This window comes from Mandrillus leucophaeus, unplaced genomic scaffold, assembly GCF_000951045.1.
Source record: "Mandrillus leucophaeus isolate KB7577 unplaced genomic scaffold, Mleu.le_1.0 Scaffold763, whole genome shotgun sequence".
NCBI lineage: Eukaryota > Metazoa > Chordata > Mammalia > Primates > Cercopithecidae > Mandrillus > Mandrillus leucophaeus.
In genome coordinates, this window is record NW_012108286.1 from 1,153,529 (window position 1) to 1,173,698 (window position 20,170).

At 40.5% G+C, this 20,170-nt stretch overlaps 1 protein-coding gene across 1 annotated transcript in view; it reads right to left on the reverse strand.

The window, feature by feature from the left end:
* Nucleotides 1-20,170, reverse strand: part of KANSL1L (KAT8 regulatory NSL complex subunit 1-like) — a 139,660-nt gene that overhangs the window by 29,363 nt on the left and 90,127 nt on the right. The window lies entirely within an intron of this gene.

Sequence of the window (20,170 nt, forward strand, 5' to 3'; positions counted from 1 at the left end):
CTCTGCATCTCTGTGCAGTAGATCTGAGTTCTAGTTCACCCATTCACAAAGTCTATAGCCTGCCATTGGAGACTCTTGGCTTTATGCAGAATTTCTAAAATGATTCCTCACATCTTCCAGGTTTTTGCCTCCAGTCACTCTCAGGAATATCAAATAAAAACTTCTATGCAGTTTAATTGGAAAATACTCATAAGAAAGCTTCAGACTTCAATGGGTCACTTCTTTCTCTGGATTCTTAGTATGTTTCTCTTCTGCCCCCCGCCCCACCACACTTCTCTTTCCTCTCCCTTTCTCTTATTTTGAGCATTTTTTTTTAACCAGATGATTTCTGTATTGTACAAAATATTCTTTATATTTTACATTCTATTTTGTGGTACCTGGAGGTTTTTCTACGGTAACGTTCCTACCATATCACTGGAGTCAGAAGTGCAGAATTGGACCTAGCAACTGAAAGGTCACTCTGACCTTTAAAAAACTGTTTCAGGGAGGCTGAGGTGGGAGGATCACTAGAGCCCAGGAGTTTGAGTCCAATATGGGCAACATAGTGAGACCCTATCTTTAAAAGAAAAATTTTCTTTCGATAAAATGATTTTGTTGGCTGGCATACTATAGTAGAAAATCAGAAGCTAAAATAAGAAACTAGACATTATAGTGCTTCTCAAGGAATGCAATGTGTGACAGAGATGATCACAGACACTTTCAAACTTGTGGAGAAAAGATATTAAGCAATAGCTACAATTGGAGTTGCTATTAAAAAATCAGTTTTGACAGTAGAAAAGGCATTTTCATTTCTGCCCATGAAGAACAGCTATAGGACTGATGTCAAACAACTGTTTTCAGAACTTGGACCAAAGGCAACACATGAGTGGTATCTCTGGGAAATGAACAACAAATGAGGCAATCCTGTATATCTACCAGTTTGTTGCATGGTGGTATATTCCCAGACTTTGGCACAAACAAGGTGGCTCAGGTAGGGAGTAGCAGTCTAGCTGACTGGCAGAGATAGATATTTGAGTTGGGGAAGAACAAGGCAGCTGTAACTTGCAGAACAGAATGCCAGAAAAGAAGCAGAGAAAGGCTCCAGAAATCCTCTTAGGGTATCTTTTAATCTTTTGCTAAATAATAATCTATGTATGCATAGAGTGAAACAACAGACAAATTTAAAAACAATTAATTCCAGGGGTTGGAAAAAGAGCATAAGAAAAAAACACAAAACATGGGAAAAATAAAAAACAAATGGCAAGATGGTCAATTTAAACCTAACCCTATCAAAATTACATCAAGTATAACTGGTCTAAGCACTTCTAATTAAAAGGCAGAAACTTCAGATTGGATTAAAAAAGCCACACCCAAATATATAACATCCACAAGAAAACCACTTTAAATATAAAGTAACAGGTAAAAAGCAAAAGTATAGAGCAGACATACCACTCAAGCGCTAGCCAGTAGACTGCTGAAGCAGCTATGTAAATTTAGTAGTCTCCCTTATAGTGGATGCCTAAAACTTTAAAGAGTGGCAGGTGCCGTGGCTCACACCTATAATCCCAGCATTTTGAGAGGCCACAGCAGGAGGATAGCTTGAGCCCAAGGGGTTCAAGACCAGCCTGGGGCAACATAGTGAGACCCTCTCTACAGAAAAAAAAAAAAAATAGCTGGGCACAGTGGCACACACCTATAGTCCTAGGTACTTGGGAGGCAGAGGTGCAGGATCACTTGAGCCCAGGAGGTTGAGGCTGCAGGGAACTCTGATTGTGCCACACTCCACTCCAGGGTTCAAGTGATCCTTCCACCTCAGCTTCCCGAATAGCTGGGACTATAGGTGCACACCACCATGCCCAGCTAATTTTTGTATTTTTTTGTAGAGACAGGGTTTCCCCATGTTTCTCAGGCTGGTCTGAAACTCCTGATCCCAGCCCAAAGTGCTGGGATTACAAGAATGAGCCACCATATCCAGCCCATACACTCTTTTCAAGTGTGCATGGAATGTACATGATGAACATTCCATGGCACGAGGATCACTTAAGCCTTTAACATATTTTAATATTTAAATTACATAAATAGTATTGCTATGGAGAACTCATTCTGGGCCCATTTGTTTATACTTGAGCTAGTTCCCACATACTGTATTACTGTAAGTCAGTATCTGGTAGTCCTGTCCACCCTCCTCCCCTTCTCTTCATGGACCTTTATTTGTCCATATTCACTTTTGAATGTTAAGTTTCCAAAATAGACAGCTGGTATTTTGACTAAGATTACTTTAAATTCAGGAAACCAAATGTCTCCCACTTTTAAGTCTTTATATCTTATATAAAAGCTTTATATTTGTTTCCATAGTAGTCATATATATATAGTCAGTTCTTAGAAAATTGACAGTATGCTTTTGGGAATGTAACTTGTTTTTTAATATATTTTTAACTGGTTATTACTAATGTGGAAAAAGAGTTCTAATAATTTTTTGATTCTGTTGGATTTTCTATGAAATTACTTCATGTGAAAATAATGACAATTTTATTTCACCCCTACAATCAAAAAAATTTTCCTTCAGAACTTTAAAGACAATTTTCTATTTTCATCTAGCATCTGGAGTCATTAATGAGAATTTCAATGGCAGTTTCATTCTTACCCATTATAGGTCATAATTTGCTTTTGTTAGCTGTTTTCCCTTCAGAAACTTTAACATCTTATGTTCCAGATATTCAGAAATTTCATAGGAATCTGTTTAAGTGTGGGCTGTTTATTTAATTCATAATGCTCAAAAGTTTGTGGGCCTTATCAAACTGTAGACTTCATGTCTTCATTTTAGCTGTGGAAATAGTCATGTATAATTTTTCTTTGTGTTCTGGGAGATTTATTCGACTCTGTTTTCTAGTTCTTATACTAAATTTTTAATTCTAGCTCTTTTATTTTAAATTTCTTTCATACTTTCTTCTTCTTCTTTTTTTTTTTTTTTTTTTTTTTTTTTGAGACAAGGTATTGCTGTCATCCAGGGTGGAGTGTGGTGGCACGATCTATCAAGGCTCACTGCAGCCTCCACTGCCTGGCTCAAGCAGTCCTCCCACCTTATCCTCCAGAGTGGCTGGGACTAGAGGTGGACACCACCATACCTGGATCATTTTTAAATTTTCTGTAGAGACAGTATCTCATTATGTTGCCTAGGCTGGTTTTAATTCCTGGGCTTAAGAGATCCTCCTACCTCAGCCTCCCAAAATGCTGGGGTTACAGGCCTGAGCCACCACACCAGGCCTTATTTTAAATTTCTAAAGGCACTTTTTTTTTGTTTTGTTTCATGATTGTTTCTTTAGTACAACAAGCTGCTGTGGAAGTTATTTTCTGTTCTTTGAATTATTAATTTCTTCCAAGGTCAGCTATATTCTCCTTCTTGCTGATGGCTTTTCCTCATATATTTAATGACTCAGAAATACTGGAAATGCTTTAACTCTAGATCTCTGTGTGGTTTGTTCCCTTCTCACTTCAATCAAGTCTCTAAGCAAACGTCAGTTATTCCAGAAAGTACTTCTGACTCTCCTATCTGAAATAAACTTTCTCCTAGAATTCTCTCTCCTTACTTTAGTTCTATGTTTTTCTCCAAAGCACAGCATTAGTTAACATTTACACTTTTTCCCTCAATTAAATATAAGCTCTATGAAGGTAGGAAGCCTTTCTATCATGCTCACCATGATATCTCCAATGCCTAGGCACTGTGTGGCACACAGTAGATACTTAATATTTCTTTACTAGAAGATAGGAGGAGGGAAGGAAGAAAAGAAAGAAGGAAAGACATAATAAGTAAGCTATTCTAAATAGTTGTATATGCCTCTGCTATTGTACATGAGGGTCTGTTTCCTCAATAGGAGTCCTTCCTAAATGGAAAGACAATTAAATTTTGCATACGTCGGCTTTGCATATGTGAATGGGACTTGTCAACTTGGCAGGCTTAACCTAGTGGAATTCTGCATCTCTCAAGTCTCATTGATGTTAAGCAGATGCTAACCTTATGCTCATCAATATGAAAGGACAGCATAAATGACAGCATATTAAGAACTATAGCCATTTAAATGCAATGTGTATAATGCTTTTTATCAGGTAACTTCAAGTTTATTTAAAGGCCTGAAGGGAAGATAATGGTTCATTTTTTTTTTTTGGTCATAGGTGAAGTATCATTTGGATTACAATGGCTGTTTAGTCCTTCCAAACTTCTCCCAAACAATTAACATTGGGCAATAAAATAATCTCTAGGGAAAACAAACGGGCCAGACGTGGTGGCCTGTAATCCCAGCATCGCAACTTTGGGAGGCTGAGGTGGCCAGATCATTTGCGATCAGGAGTTCAAGACCAGCCTGGCCAACATGGTGAGACCTCGTCTCTACTAAAAATACAAAAATAAGCTAGACATTGTGGCAGGCGCCTGTACTCTCAGCTACTTGGGGGGCTGAGGCAGGAGAATTGCTTGAACCTGGGAGGCGAAGGCTACAATGAGCCGAGATCACACCATTGCACTCCAGCGTGGGAAACAAACCAAGATTCATGTCAACACAAATAAACAGAAAAAAAATACAAGATAATTATTTTGTAACTCAAAATAAGAACAATTTTGAATTCTGACTCAAAACCCAAAAAGTATAATGAAAAGGTTGATCAATCACATTAAAAAAAATAACTTCTGCATAGAAAGAAAACATTAATTAAAGAGAAAAGACTGTGGAAAAAAAGTCATAAAAAACAAAAGGCAAATTTCCTTAATATGTATGTATATATCAGAAAAAAATGTAATAAAATACAATTTTCCTAATATAGATAAAGAGCTCCTACAAATCAATATGAAAAAGGCAACAAATCCTCAACAGAAAAATGAGCAAACGATATAATCAGTTTATATTATATAAATGAAAGAAAATATAATAGCTCTTGAAGAAAGAAATATATAATGGCTCTTAAACATATGCAAAGAATGGTCAATCTAACTCATATTAAAATAAATGTAAATTGAAACTAGATGGCCAGGCAAAATGGCTCATGCCTGTAATCCCAGCACTTTGGGAGGCCGAGGCGGGCGGATCATGACGTCAGGAGATTGAGACCATCCTGGCTAACACGGTGAAACCCCATCTCTACCAAAAAAAAAAAATTACAAAAAATTAGCCAGGCATGGTGGTAGGTGCCTGTAGTCCCAGCTATTCAGGAGGCTAAGGCAGGAGAATGGCGTGAACTAGGGAGGCAAAGCTTGCAGTGAGCCGAGATCGCACCACTGTACTCCAGCCTGGGCGACAGAGCAAGAGTCCGTCTCAAAAAAAAAAAAATTGAAACTAGACTATAACACCATTTTCTACCTATTGTATTGGCAAAAAAGCCCAAAATTTTAATAATTTACTGTGTTATAAAGATGTTGGCAAACAGGCAGTCTCATGCATTGCTGGTGGGAATGTAATTTGGTTCAATTCTGTTGATGGCAATTTGGCAAAAAAAATTAAAATTTATAAATGTACATACTCTTTGTCCCAGCAATTCAACTTCTGGGATTCTAAGAGACATACTCACAAACATGTAGACTGAACTTCCTCAACATGATAAAGGGCATGAAAAACTCACAGTTTATATCATACTCAGTGAGGAAGACTAAAAGCTCTCCCTCTAAGATCTGGTACTGATACTCAACATTGCACTAGAAGTTCTAGCCAAAGCAATTAGGCAAGAAAAAGAAATAAAAAGAAAGGGAAGAAGGAAGGGTAGGAAAGGGGAAGAGGAGGGGAAAGGGAAAGGAAGGGAAGGGGGAAAAGAAGGGAAGGGGGAAAGAAAGGGAAATGGGAAAGGGAAAGACAAAAAGGAGAAAGACAAAGAAGAAAGAAAGAAAACACTCCCTATTTGTAGATGACATGTTCCTAGATATAGAAAACCCCAAAGAACAAACAAAGTTACCACAGTTATTAAATGAATTCAGAAAAATTGCAGAGTACAAAATCAGTACATAAAAATCAGCTGTGTTTCTTTTCTGTATATCAGTAATATGGTTTGGCTGTGTCCCCACTCAAATCTCATCTTGAATTGTAGTTCCCATAATCCCCACATGTCATGGGAGGGACCCAGTGGGAGGTAATTGATTCGGGGGTGTTTACCCCCATGCTGCTGTTCTTGTGATAGTGAGTTCTCATGAGATGGTTTTATAAGGAGCTTTTTCCCCTTTGCTCGGTACTTCTTCCTGCCACCATGTGAAGAAGTACATGTTTGCTTCCCCTTCTTCCATGAATGTAAGTTTCCTGAAACCTCCCCATCCATGCTGAACTGTGAGTCAAACCTCTCTCCTTTCTAAAAAACCCAGTCTTGGATATGTCCTTACAGCAGCGTGAGAACGGACTAACACAGTAAATTGGTACTGCAAAGAGTGAGGTGCTGCTATCAGGATACTGGAAAATGTGGAAGCAACTTTGGAACTGGGTAACAGAACAGACTGGAACAGTTTAGAGGGCCCAGAAGAGAACAGAAAAATGTGGGTAAGTTTGGAACCTCCTAGAGGCTTGGAGGCTCAGGTACATGTGGGAAAGTCTGGAACTTCCCAGAGAATTGCTGAATGGCTTTCATGAAAATGCTGATAGAGATATGGACAGTGAAGTCCAGGCTGAGGTGATCTCAGATGGAGATGAGGAACTTGTTGGGAACTGGAATAAAGGTGATTCTTGCCCTGTGTTAGAAAAGAGATTGGCAGCATTTTACCCCTGCCCTAGAGATCTGTGGAACTTTGAACTTGAGAAAGATGATTTTGAGTATCTGGTGGAAAAAATTTCTAAGTGGCAAAGCATTCAAGAGGAAACGGAGCATAAACGTTTGGAAAATTTGCAGCCTGACAATGCAGTAGAAAAGAACAACCCATTTACCAGAAAGAAATTCAAGCCTGCTGCTGAAATTTGCATAAGTAACAAGGAACAGAATGTTAATCACCAAGACAATTGGGAAAATGTTTCCACGGCATGTCAGCAACATTTATGGCGGCCCCTCCCATCACAGGCCTGGAGACCTAGGAGGAAAAATGGTTTTGTGGGCTGGGCCCAGGGTCCCCCTGCTCAGTGCAGCCTTGGGACATGGTGCCTGCATCCCAGCTGCTTCAGTTCCAGCCATGGCTAAAAGGAGCCAAGGTGCAGCTCAGGCCATTACTTCAGAAGGTGCAAGCCCCAAGCCTTGGCAGCTTACATGTGGTGGTGAACCTATGCAGAAGTCAAGAACTGAGGTTTGGGAACCTTCACCTAGCCATTGCACACAGCCTCTCTTAGCTAATTTCTGTTCCTCCATTCTCCACCCACTGCAAATGGTACTGTCCAAGGAACCAAATTAATCTTTCAAAAGTAATACTTTTATCATTTCACTCCTCCACACCAAAACCATCACTGATTCCCTGATGTTGTGCCAATCATTGAATCATTATCATCATCAACATCATTCACATTTGATGAGGATTTATATGCCGGGCACTGAGCTAAATAATTTTTTTTTTTTTGAGACAGTCTCACTGTGTCACCCAGGCTGGAGTGCAGTGGTGCAATCTCAGTTCACTGCAGTCTCTGCATCCCTGGTTCAAGCAATTCTTGTGTCTCAGCCTCCTAAGTAGCTGGGATTACAGGCACGCGCCACCATGTCCAGCTAATTTTTATATTTTTAGTAGAGACAGAGTTTCACCATGTTGGCCAGGCTGGTCTCAAACTCCTAACCTCAAGTGATCTGCCTGCCTCAGCCTCCCAAAGCTTGGATTACAGGCATGAGCCATCATGCCAGGCCTGAGCTAAGTATCTTTCAAATGTATTTTCTTATTTAATATCAACACACCTCTAGAAGGTAGCCTTTTTTTTTTCTTCATTGCTGATTCAGCGAGTTGTCCTTGTGTCCCAAAGCAGAGGCCAAGGCAAAGATTGTTTAATATTAAGGTCACAAATTTCTTCCATCCCTGTGTGTATGCCCTTATTTCTCCATCCCTTTGAATCTAGGCTGACCAAGTCACTTGCTTTGTCCTATAGAATGCAGTGAAAATTATGTTGTTTAAGATCTGTTGGGCTGGGTGTGGTATCTCACACCTGTAATCCCAGTATTCTGTGAGGCCAAGGTGGCCAGATCACTTGAGGCCAGGAATTCAAGACCAGCCTGGCCAACATGGTGAAATCACATCTCTACTAAAAATACAAAAATTAGCTGGGCATGGTGGCACCCGCCTGCAATCCCGGCTACTCGAGAGGCTGAGACATGAGAATCACTTGAACCCTGGAGGCAGAGGTTGCAGTGAGCCGAGATCATTGACACTGCACTCCAGCCTCGGAGAGAAAGTGAGAGTCTTTCTCAAAAAAACAAACAAAAGGGCTGGGCGCTATGGCTCACGCCTGTAATCCCAGCACTTTGGGAGGCCAAGACAGGCGGATCACGAGGTCAGGAGATCGAGACCATCCTGGCTAACGCAGTGAATCCCTGTCTCTACTAAAAATACAAAAAAATTAGCCAGGCGTGGTGGCAGGCACCTGTAGTCCCAGCTACTCGGGAGGCTGAGGCAGGAGAATGGCATGAACCCAGGAGGTGGAGCTTGCAGTGAGCTGAGACCACGCCACTGCACTCCAGCCTAGGTGACAGAGCGAGACTCTGTCTCAAAAAAAAAAAAAAAGATCTGGAGCCTAGGCTTCAAGAGGCATGTAACTTCCTTCTTGTCATATTGGAGCACTGTCCTGAGGTGCCATGGAAGGAAGCCATTCTAGCTAATGCAGCATGAGGCCACAACGAGAACTGAGTTGCCCCAACCAACAGCCAGCACCACCTGCCAGAAAAGCAAGTGAGTCCCACTTCCTCCAGCACAGCTGGCCCTCCAGCTGAATGTAGCCATATGAAAGTAGCCCTATTTTTATGGATGAGGAAAACAAAGTAGTAAGTAATTTGCACAGTACTGCACACTATTAAAAAGTAGAACAAGGACTACAATCCAGTGTGTCTTCTAGAACTTATGTATGAAACCACCAAAATGTGCTGCTTCCCTACAAAAAATAACTTTTAGACTCTTTTTAATTTGGTACCTTTCAAATTTATCTACAATTATATAAAGCATATTTTCTCACAGAAATATGTTATACATGCTATAAATTTGTATCTCCAAGTCAACCCATAGAAGTCCCTGGAGTACAGAATTGTTACAGCAAGGTAAGGAAATCCTCAACTAAGATAATTCCCATTTTCTAAAGCAGATGCTGCAGTAGGTGTGGCACCAAAGAAAGAGTTGGCTTCCCAGCAGCATAAAAATACTACTTAAGTAACTTTTTTTTTTTTTTTTCGAGATAGCTGGAGTGCAATGGCATGATCTCGGCTGATTGCAACCTCCACTTCCTGGGTTCAAGCGATTCTCCTGCCTCAGCCTCCTGAATAGCTGGGATTATAGGCGCGTGTCACCATGCGTGGCTAATTTTTTGTATTTTTAGTAGAAACGGGGTTTCACCAAGTTAGCCAGGTTGGTCTCGAATTCCTGACCTCAGGTGATCCACCCACCTCAGCCTCCCAAAATGCTAGGATTACAGGCCTGAGCTATCATGCCCAGCTTCCAGTAAGAATTTAAATTTCTATAAGATGATATCTTATTTTTCTTTAAAATCTTCTATTATTTGTTCAAAAAAGTGGCCTGCATTCACATAAAGTTTACAAACCTAATCATTCACATCTTAAAAAGGAAATGAAACTTTCAAATGAAATTATTATATATACCTTAATTCATACCACTGGATTATCTTATTAAACCACTCAGCATTATGATTTGAGAATCTATGAAATAACAATGATGATACAGACTACAAACACTACTTCTGCAAATCTGCCACAGGAGACAGATAAAAGATCACAGATGAACAAATTAAAATAGGAATAGTTCTGCCTTATTTCATAAAGGTTATAATATTCATTAATTTTACTTCAATTTATACATGTTAGGTCACTACAGCTGTTTTCATAAATATGAAATGGCTTGTGAATTACATGCTAAAATTCATAAAAAATGAAAAGATTATCCTGCTCAAAATAGTTTCCCACCCAACATTCCATAATCTAATAATGTGACCATTTTGAATTTAATTTACTACTTTTGCAAGACCAGCGTCTTGATATGCAAATAGCATTCTTCAGAGTAACAGTATCATTGGTAAACAGCTTACCAGAGATTAGCAGGTCAACTAGTGACAAAACAGTCCAGTTATATTTGTACAGAAATAAGAGGAAAAGAAAAGAAAAGGGTAATCTGAAGAATACCATGAGCAAACAGGAAGCATACATACATCACTAGATACCAGAGGGGTGGGAACCCCATGAGGGGGATAATAAAAGATAAGTGAGTAAGTGTCCTGCAAATAAAGTTTCACTTATTTAAAATTTCCTTCCAGGTCATGTTTCTGATATTTACATCACATCAATTTATTTATTATTGCTCAAGGGCTGCAAGTATTAATAGAGAAGAAGTTTAATCGCCACTGCTACTCCCCACCCCCAGTATGGAGGAAGGTGACTGGGAGCATGACCAAATAAAACTCTGAGCTTTTCCCTACTTTCAACCAACTATCTCTACTTTTATTAATTTCATATAAAATAACCTCTGATTGAAGTGACTGCATACACTTCTTGACCTATCCTTGCTCAAACATTCAGGTTTATTAATTAAAATCTTATAATACAGTAAGTAGACTGCCCTAACTCAAAATATAATTATTGTAACTGTTAGCTTCCTATATAAACAATTTGTATGTCCAATCACCTACAACCTGCTTCTATAGAAACTGTATTAGGAATTCTAACCTTGGATGCCAGAGGCCTGTGTTCACTTTTCCCAGTGGGAAAGAGAACTTCCTTTGCCAGGAGTTAATCAGGGTGCCTTCTGTTATCTACGGCTGAGACATCAACAGTATAGGGCCTAAGGTTGCATGGTAACTGGGTATAAATACTATCAAGAAGGAGCTGAAGAAGCATATTATGATCAGATAAACATTTTTAAATTATTAATTGCAAGTGAAATTTTAAAGAATGCTATTAGCCACATTTATATTTTAAGAATTATATTAGAGTATTATTCTGAAGAACATGTTCACATCTAGCTATGCCTACCAGTGTATTTTCTAGATCTAAAGATACATCTATATTTTAGGTAGATAAAGCAACATTATCAAACACAAAAAAAGCATAGATTCTCCAAGCATAAACTAAAGTGTACCAGTAATGAATAAACTGGCTTAGACACCAAAGATGTGATTCTCTTAGAATAAGAGAGCCAAACATTCTTAAACAGCCTTAGAAACTATGTGACATTTTAACAATTGATTATATGGGCTAGTCATAGAAAGAAACAGTCTGAAAAACTCATAAAAGATTCAAATCAGATGTAGAAATCAAGCTTATGAAACAAGTAGTGTTAAGATTCGGCATTAACACTTAAGAGAAAACTACCACATTTGTATGCATATTCATTTAAATAGCGCTAAATATGTGTATCTTCTCATTCCACTTTATACTTCAGTTTCTCTAAGTAAAATGGGGTATGAATATCAAATTAAAAATATATTTAAAGCATTTAGAAGTTGATATGGTTTAGTTGTGTCCCCACCCAAATGTCATCTTGAATTCCCATGTGTTGTGGGAAGGACTGGGGAGAGGTAATCGAATCATGGGGGTGGGTCTTTCCTGTGCTGTTTTTGTGATAGTGAATAAGTCTCATGAGATCTGATGGTTTTAAAAAGAGAAGATACCCTGTACAAGCTGTCTTCTCTTGTCTGCCGCCATGTGAGATATGCCTTTCACCTTGTGCCGTGATTGAGAGGCATCACCAGCCACGTGGAACCGTAACTCTATGAAGTCTCTTTTCCTCCCAGTCTCAGGTATGTTTTTATCAGCAGCATGAAAACGGACTAATACAGTAAATTGGCACCAACAGAGTGGAGTGCTGCTGAGAAGATACCCAAAAATGTGGAAGCGACTTTGGAACTGGGAGACTGGAACAGCTTGGAAGGCTCAGAAAACAGAAAAATGTGGGGAAGTTTGGAACTCCCTAGAGATTTGTTGAATGACTTTGACCAAAATACTAATAATGATATGGACAATGAAATCCAGGCTTAGGTAGTCTCAGATGGAGATAAGGAACTTGTTGGGAACTGGAGCAAAGGTGACTCATTATGTTTTAGTAAAGAGACTGGTGGCATTTTGTCCCTGCCCTAGAGATCTGTAGAACTTTGAACTTGAGAGAGATGATTTAGGGTATCTGGCGGAAGAAATTTCTAAGCAGCAAAGCATTCAAGAGGTGACTTGGGTGCTGTTAAAGGCATTCAGTTTTAAAAGGGAAACAGCAAAAAAGTTTGGAAACTTTGCAGCCTGACAATACAATAGAAAAATCCTGTTTTCTGAGGAGAAATTCAAGCTGGCTGCAGAAAGATGAATAAGTAATGAGGGGCCAAATGTTAATTCCCAAGACAATGGGGAAGATGTCTCCACTGCATATCAGAGGTCTTCATAGCAGCCCCTCCCATCACAGGCTAGGAAGAAAAAGTGATTTTATGGGCTGGGCCCACGGTCGCTGTGCTGTGTGCAGCCTAGGAACTTGGTGCCCTGTGTCCCAGCTGCCAGCCATAGCTGAAAGGGGTCAATGTAGAGCTCAGGCTGTGGCTTCAGAGGGTGCAAGCCCAAACCTTGGCAGTTTCCACGTGGTGTTGAGCCTGCAAGTGCACAGAAGTAAAGAGGTTTGGGAACTCTGTCTAGATTTCAGAAGATGTATGGAAACACCTAGATATCCAGGCAGAAATTTGCTGCAGTAGTGGGGTGCTCATAGAGAACCTCTGCTAGGGGAGTGTAGAAGGGAAATGTGGGGTCAGAGCCCCCATAAATAGCCCCTACTGGGGCACCATCTAGTGGAGCTGTGAGAAGATGGCCACTCTCCTTCAAACTCCAGAATGGTAATCTACAGACAGCTTGTACTGTGTACCTGGAAAAGCCACAGACACTCAATGCCAGACTGTGAAAGCAGCCAGGAGGGGGCTATACTCTGCAAAGCCACAGGAGCCCACGGCCACGGGAGCCCACCTCTTGCATCAGTGTGACCTAGGTGTGAGACATGGAGTCATAGAGATCATTTTGGAGCTTTGACTGCCCTGCTGGAATTTGGACTTGTATGGGGCCTGTAGCCCCCTTTTTTTGGGCCAATTTCTCCCATTTGGAATGGCCATATTTACCCAATTACTGTACCCTCATTGTATCTAGGAAGTAACCAACCTGCTTTTGATTTTACAGGCTCACAGGCAAAAGGGACTTGCCTTATTTCGAATGAGACTTTGGATTGTGGACTTCTGAGTTAATGCTGAAATGAGTTAAGACTCTGGGAGTGTTGGGAAGGCATGACTGATTTTGAAATGTGAGGACATGAGATTTGGGAGGGATCGGGGTGGAATGATATGGTTTGGCTGTGTCCTCACTCAAATCTCATCTTGAATTCCCACATGTTGTGGGAGGGATCAGTGGGAGGTAATTGAATCATGAGGGCAAGGCTTTCCCTTGCTGTTCTTGTGATAGTGAGTAAGTCTCACGAGATCTGATAGTTTTAAAAAGAGGAGTTCCCCTGCACAAGTTCTCTCTCTCTTTGCCTACTGCCAACTATGTAAGACATGACTTGCTCGTCCTTGCCTTCCACCATGATTGCAAAGTGTCCCCAGCCATGTAGAATTGTAAGTCCATTAAATCCTTTTTCCTGTATAAATTACCGAGTTTCAGGGATGTCTTTATCAGTGGCATGAATATGGACTAATACAGAAATTAAAATGATGCCTGACACATACTTGCTTAATGAATATTAGCTATTATTATTTGACATTATCATTAGTGTTGTAAAATGAGCAAAGTCAAGTAAAAAAACGCATAACAATTTATGCTTTTTATTAATCCTGTCTAGCAAAGGGATAATAACCTCTGCAAATAATTATTCTAAATAATTATGCCTATCAGTATACCTCTATCCCTTCCATCTTACTGCTCTAGTAGAAAAATTAGGCTGGGGCAGTGGCTCATGCCTGTAATCCTAGCACTTTGGGAGGCTAATGCAGGAGGATCATTTTTTGAGCCCAGGAGTTCCAGAGAAGCCTAGGCAACATAGAAAGACCTTGTCTCTACAAAAAATTAAAAATTAGCTGGGTGTGGTAATACATGCTTGTACCAGCTACTTGGGAGGCTGAGGTGGGAGGACTGCTTAAGCCTGGGAGGTCAAGGCTGCAGTGAGCTATGATCGTACCACTATACTCCAGGCTATGTGACAGAGTGAGACCTCATCCCTCCCCCACCAAAAATAATAATAATAAAAAAAATTAGTGTAACACTTCCTTACAAAAATGTGGAGTATAGAAGGAGTACATTATGAACTCATAGAGTTAGCTAAGGTTTCTAGGCAGAATGTGCAAAGGGCCAGATGGTTTCGTTTAATTGCCTATGATAAAGTATGGATGGTGCAGAATGATCTTAAAAAGAAGCTGTAAGGCCAAGGATGGTGGCTTATGCCTATAATCCCAGCACTTCGGGTAGGTGGATCACTTGAGGTTAGGAGTTCAAGACCAGCCTGGCCAACATGGTGAAACCCCATCTCTACTAAAAATACAAAAATTAGCCCGGCGTGGTGGTGGTGCCTGTAATCCTAGCTACCGGGGAGGCTGAGGCAGGAAAAACACTTGACCTGGAAGGTGGAGGTTGCAGTAAGCCAAGATCGCACACCACTGTACACCAGCCTGGATGACAGAGCATGATTCTGTCCCCCCCAAAAAAAAGAAAAGAAAAAAGCATCTGTTACATTTTCAAGCAGCAGTTAGAGAAAATAGAGCCAGTACTTTCCAGTTAAAAAATATTATTTCTCATTTCCAGCTACTCCACACACTAAAAGGTTCTCACAGTTAGATATGGTAACAGTAGAAGACCAAATCCAGGGAACTGCCAGTAAAACTGTGGCCTCAGTGTCAAGATGTAAGGATGAGACTGTAAGACCCTTTATTAACACCTCAGAAAGGTTTGCCTGCCTCTCAATTGAGGTGCCTGGACATGATTCTTTTTTTTTTTTTTTTTTTTTTTGATACAGAGTTTTGCTCTGTCATCCAGGCTAGAGTGCAGTGGCACGATCTCAGCTCACAGCTGTTGCAGGAGGTCAGGGACCCTGAACAGAGGGACTGGCTGAAGCCATGGCAAAATAACATAAATTGTGAAGATTTCATGGACATTTATTAGTTCCCCAAATTAATACTTTTAAAATTTCTTACACCTGTCTTTACTGCAATCTCTGAACATAAATTGTGAAGATTTCATGGACACTTATCACTTCCCCAATCAATACCCTTGTGATTTCCTATGCCTCTCTTTACTTTAATCTGAATCCCGTCATCTTCGTAAGCTGAGGAGGATGTATGTCACCTCAGGACCCTGTGATGATTGTGTTAACTGCATAAATTGTTTGTAGAGCAGGTGTGCTTGAACAATATGAAATCTGGGCACCTTGAAAAAAGAACAGGATAACAGCAATGTTCAGGGAACAAGGGAGATGACCTTCAACTCTGACTGACACTGAGCCGGGTGGAACAGAGTCATATTTCTCTTCTTTCAAAAGCAAATAGGAGAAATATCACTGAATTCTTTTTCTCAGCAAGGAACATCCCTAAGAAAGAATGCATCCCTGAGGGTAGGCATCTAAAATGGCTGCTTTGGGGGCAGCTATCTTTTATGGTCGAAGACAAAGGGATGAAATAAGCCCCAGTCTCCCGTAGTGTTCCCAGGCTTATTAGGATGAGGACCTAATAAATTTTGGTCAGACCGGTTTTCTGCTCTCAAACCCTGTCCCCTGATGTTATCAATGACAATGTGTGCCTGAAACTTCATTAGCAATTTTAATTTCACCCCGTCCTGTGATCTCGCCCTGCCTCCATTTGCTTTGTGATATTTTATTACCTTGTGAAGTATGTGATCTCTGTGACCCATACCCTATTCGTACACTCCCTCCCCTTTTGAAAATCGCTAATAAAAACTTGCTGGTTTTACGGCTCAGGGAGATCACGGAACCTGCTGACATGTGATGTCTCCCCCAGACACCCATCTTTAAAATTGCTCTCTTTTGCACTCTTTCCCTTTATTTCTCAGACCAGCTGACACTTAGGGAAAGAGAAAAGAATACACGTTGAATATTGGGGATGGGGTTCTCCCGATAACTGCAACCTCTGCCTCCCAGGCTCAAGGGATTCTCCTGCCTCAGTCTCCCAAGTAGCTGGGATTACAGGCATGCACCCACCACACCTGGCTAATTTTTGTATTTTTAGAAGAGTCGGGGTTTCACCATGTTGGCCAGGCTGGTCTCAAACTCCTGACCTTAGGTGATCCACCCGCCTCAGCCTCCCAAAGTGCTGGGATAACAGGCATTTGAGCCACTCCACCCAGCCATGGACATGATTCTTGATGATGAGGTCCAAGACTTCAAGCCTGAGCCTAATGCCATAATGGGTTGAGATATCAGCAGTCTTGGAAGAAGGGGTTAAATGGTTTTTACATACGAAAGAGGGAACCAGAGGATGCACTGTAGTAGTTTTCAATTATAGCCCCAATGAACCATGACTCCCAGTATTCTTGCCCTTGTATAGTCCCTCCTGTATTAAATCCTACACTGAGTCACTTTAACTAATAAATTAAACAGAAAAACACTGTGCTAGTTCTAGGATTCAGTCTTAAGAAGAACTGTTAGCTTCTATATTTGCATTTCTGGGAGCCACAGAGAGTGAAAGAATCTCAGCTATTCCAGCCCATCCAAGCATCCAGATGGCTAACCCCAGTCACAATCTTACTACAACTGTATGAGAGACCTTAGGCAAGGCTGAAGAATAACTACTTAGGTGATCCACAGAATCATGAAAGATAACAGAAAATGATTTTAAATCACTACATTTGGGGATAGTTTGTTATGCAACAATAGATGGCCAAAACAACAGGGATAGGCTACTCTGAATGTGCAGCATGGGGCACATGCCCACTTCTATGGCAAAGATATACAGCATAATGAATTTTTACATAGGTATATGCCCTGGTAACCACCAGCAAGCGTATGACACATTTTCAATTCAAAAACCTAGATTGTGCCCTTTCCTGGTCAACTTCTACACTCTCCCCCATGCTCCACTGAAGTAACTTCAGTTCTCATTTCTATCATCACCGTAAGTTTTATTTGTCTTTATCATAGAGTATGTTTTTGTTTTTGTTTGAGACAGGGTCTGACTCTGTCACCCAGACTGGAGTGCAGTGGCACAGATATGATTCACTGCAGCCTCAGCTTCCTTCAAGCAAGCTCCTGCCTCAGCCTCCTGTGTGGCTGGGACCACAGGCCCTAACCACCACACCTGGCTAATTTTTTTTTTTTTTTAGTAGAGACAGGGTGTCACTTTGTTGCCTAGGGTGGTCTTGAACTCCTGGGCTCAAGTGATCCTCCCCCATCAGCCTTCCCAAAGTGTTGGGATTATAGGCATTGGCCACCACACCAGGCCTGTTCTCTCTTCTTTCACTCAACATATTGTCTGGGAGATACATCTTTGTTGTTTTAATAGCAGTCCATCCTTTATATTGCTGTATAAATATACCACAATTCTGCTGGTGGGCATTTAGATTGCTTTGTGTTTGGGGCTTTAATGAGTAAAGCCATTATGAGCCCTGTGATGGTTAATTTTATGTGTCAGGTTGACTAAGTGAATGGATGCCCAGAAAGCTGGTAAAACATTATTTCTAGGTGTGTCTGTGAGGGTGTTTTCAAAACAGATTAACATTTGAATCAGTAGACTGAGTAAAGATCACCCTCACCTAATCTGATGACAGCACGAATAAAACAAAAAGGCAGAGGAAGGGCAAATTCCCTTTCTTCTTAAGCTGGGACATTCATCTTCTCCTGCCCTCAGTCAGACATCAGTGTTCCTGGATCTCTGGCCTTTAGACTCCAGTACTTAATATGAGGCATCCTCCTCCTCCTGGTTCTAGGGCTCTGGCCTTGGACTGAATTACACCACTGGAATTTTTCCTAGTTCTCAAGCTGGCAGACAGCATATTATGAAACTTCTTGGTCTCCATAATCATGTGAGCCAATTCCCATAATAAATCTTCTCTTATATATCTATATATATTCTATTGCTCTCTTTCTCCGGAGGGCCTTTGTGTGTATATGCATTCATTATTCCTGAGTGAGTTCCTAAGAGTGGAATTGCTGGGTTATAAGAATAAGATGTATGTTAGTTTGGGTGCAGCAGTACACGCCTGTAATCCCAGCACTTTGAGAGGCCAAGGTGGGCACATACTTGAGCTCAGAAGTTCGAGACCAGCCTGGGTAATATGACGAAACCTCATCTCTGCAAAAAATACAAAGGAAAAATTGGCCGGACATGGTGGCATGTGCCAGTCGTCTCAGCTACTCCAGAGACTGAGGTGGGAGGAATGTTTCAGAGTTTGAGCCCTGGAGGTTGAGGCTGCAGTGAGCTGAGATCACTTCACTGCACGCCAGCCTAGGTGAAAGAATGAGACCCTGTCTCCAAAAAAAACAACAAAAAAGGATAGATGTAGTATTAATTGCATTTCCTTGATAAGCAATGATTTTAAACATATTTTCATATGTTTATTGGCCATTTGGATATCCTCTTTTACAAAAGATCTGTTCAAGTCTTATGCATATTTTAATTTTAATTTTATTTATTTATTTTGAGATGGAGTCTTGCTCTGTTGCCCAGGCTGGAGTGCAGTGGTGCAATCTCAGCTCACTGCAACCTCCGCCTCTCGGGTTCAAGCAATTTTCCTGCCTCAGCCTCCCAAGTAGCTGAGATTACAGGCGCCTGCCACCACACCCGGCTAATTTTTGCATTTTTAGTAGAGATGGGGTTTCACCACGGTGGCCAGGCTGGTCTCAAACTCCTGACCTCATGATCCACCTGCCTCGGTCTCCCAAAGGCTGGGATTACAGGCGTGAGCCACTGCGCCTGGCTGCATATTTTTTATTTAAAAAAATTTTTATTGTGGTAAAATACATATAACAAAAGTTATCACTTTACTATTTTAAAGTATGTAACTGTGTTTATGCCTATTTTTAATTAGGTTGTTTATCTCTTTTTTTCTTGTTTTTTTAGCCATTTTAAAATATACACATATATTCAGGATATAAAATCTATGTTGAATATACACACACACACACACACAGACAATGCAGATGTCTTTGCTCAGTGTGTACTGTATTGTCTTAATGCTGTCTTTGATGAAAATTAATTCATAATTAACAAAGTCCAAATTAGCAATCTTTTCTGATTAGTGATATTTGTATCCTGTTTAAGAAGTCAGCCACCCCGAGGACATGAAGACATTCTCCTGTGTTTTCTTCTAGAAGCTTTATTGTTTTCCTTTCACATTTAGGTCTGATTTACTTTCCTTTTTATTGACGGGTAATAAGTGTTTGCAACTGAGTTGTTCTATCAGTGCATTTCCTGCCTGTAAAATTTTGGGGGTCTGACAACCTTTTTCATTTTGTCTCGTCTTTGCCCCTTTTGGTTTAAGCTGGTAGTGTTGCTTCTGGTATAAAATTCTCAAAATCCTTGTGGGATTCTCACATATGTCAAGGGAATCCATGGCATTAACACAGGAGTGTTCTCTCAAAATTCTTTCTGGATAACCCTATCTCTGTTCCTGGCTTCTGCTTAGATGACTGATTGGATCCATGAGTTATATACCTAACCTTCCCAGGAAAAGTCTGTCTCTGCTCTGGGTAATCCCCAGATCAAGCTATATCACTTTTTGTAATAGCCTGAGAATTTTCCAAATCATCAAGTTCTGGTTGCTTTTAACCTAACAGCTCCTTACTCACTTTATCTCTTTCCTCTCATATTCTACTATAAGAAGCAAGGAGAAACCAGATAACAAATCCCACACTGTACTTGAAAATTTCCTCAGCTAAATATCCAAGTAAATGGTTTACAAGTTCTGTTTTCCACCTCACAGTAGAATATAATTCAGCCAAGTTTTCTGCCACTTTATAACAAGGATAGCCTTCCCGCCAGTTTCTAATAACGTGTCCCTCATTTCCTTCTGAAACTTCACCAAACGCACCTTTAACATTCATTGTTATTCACTCAGAATTCTAGCAAATTCTGTTCATGACATATGTATT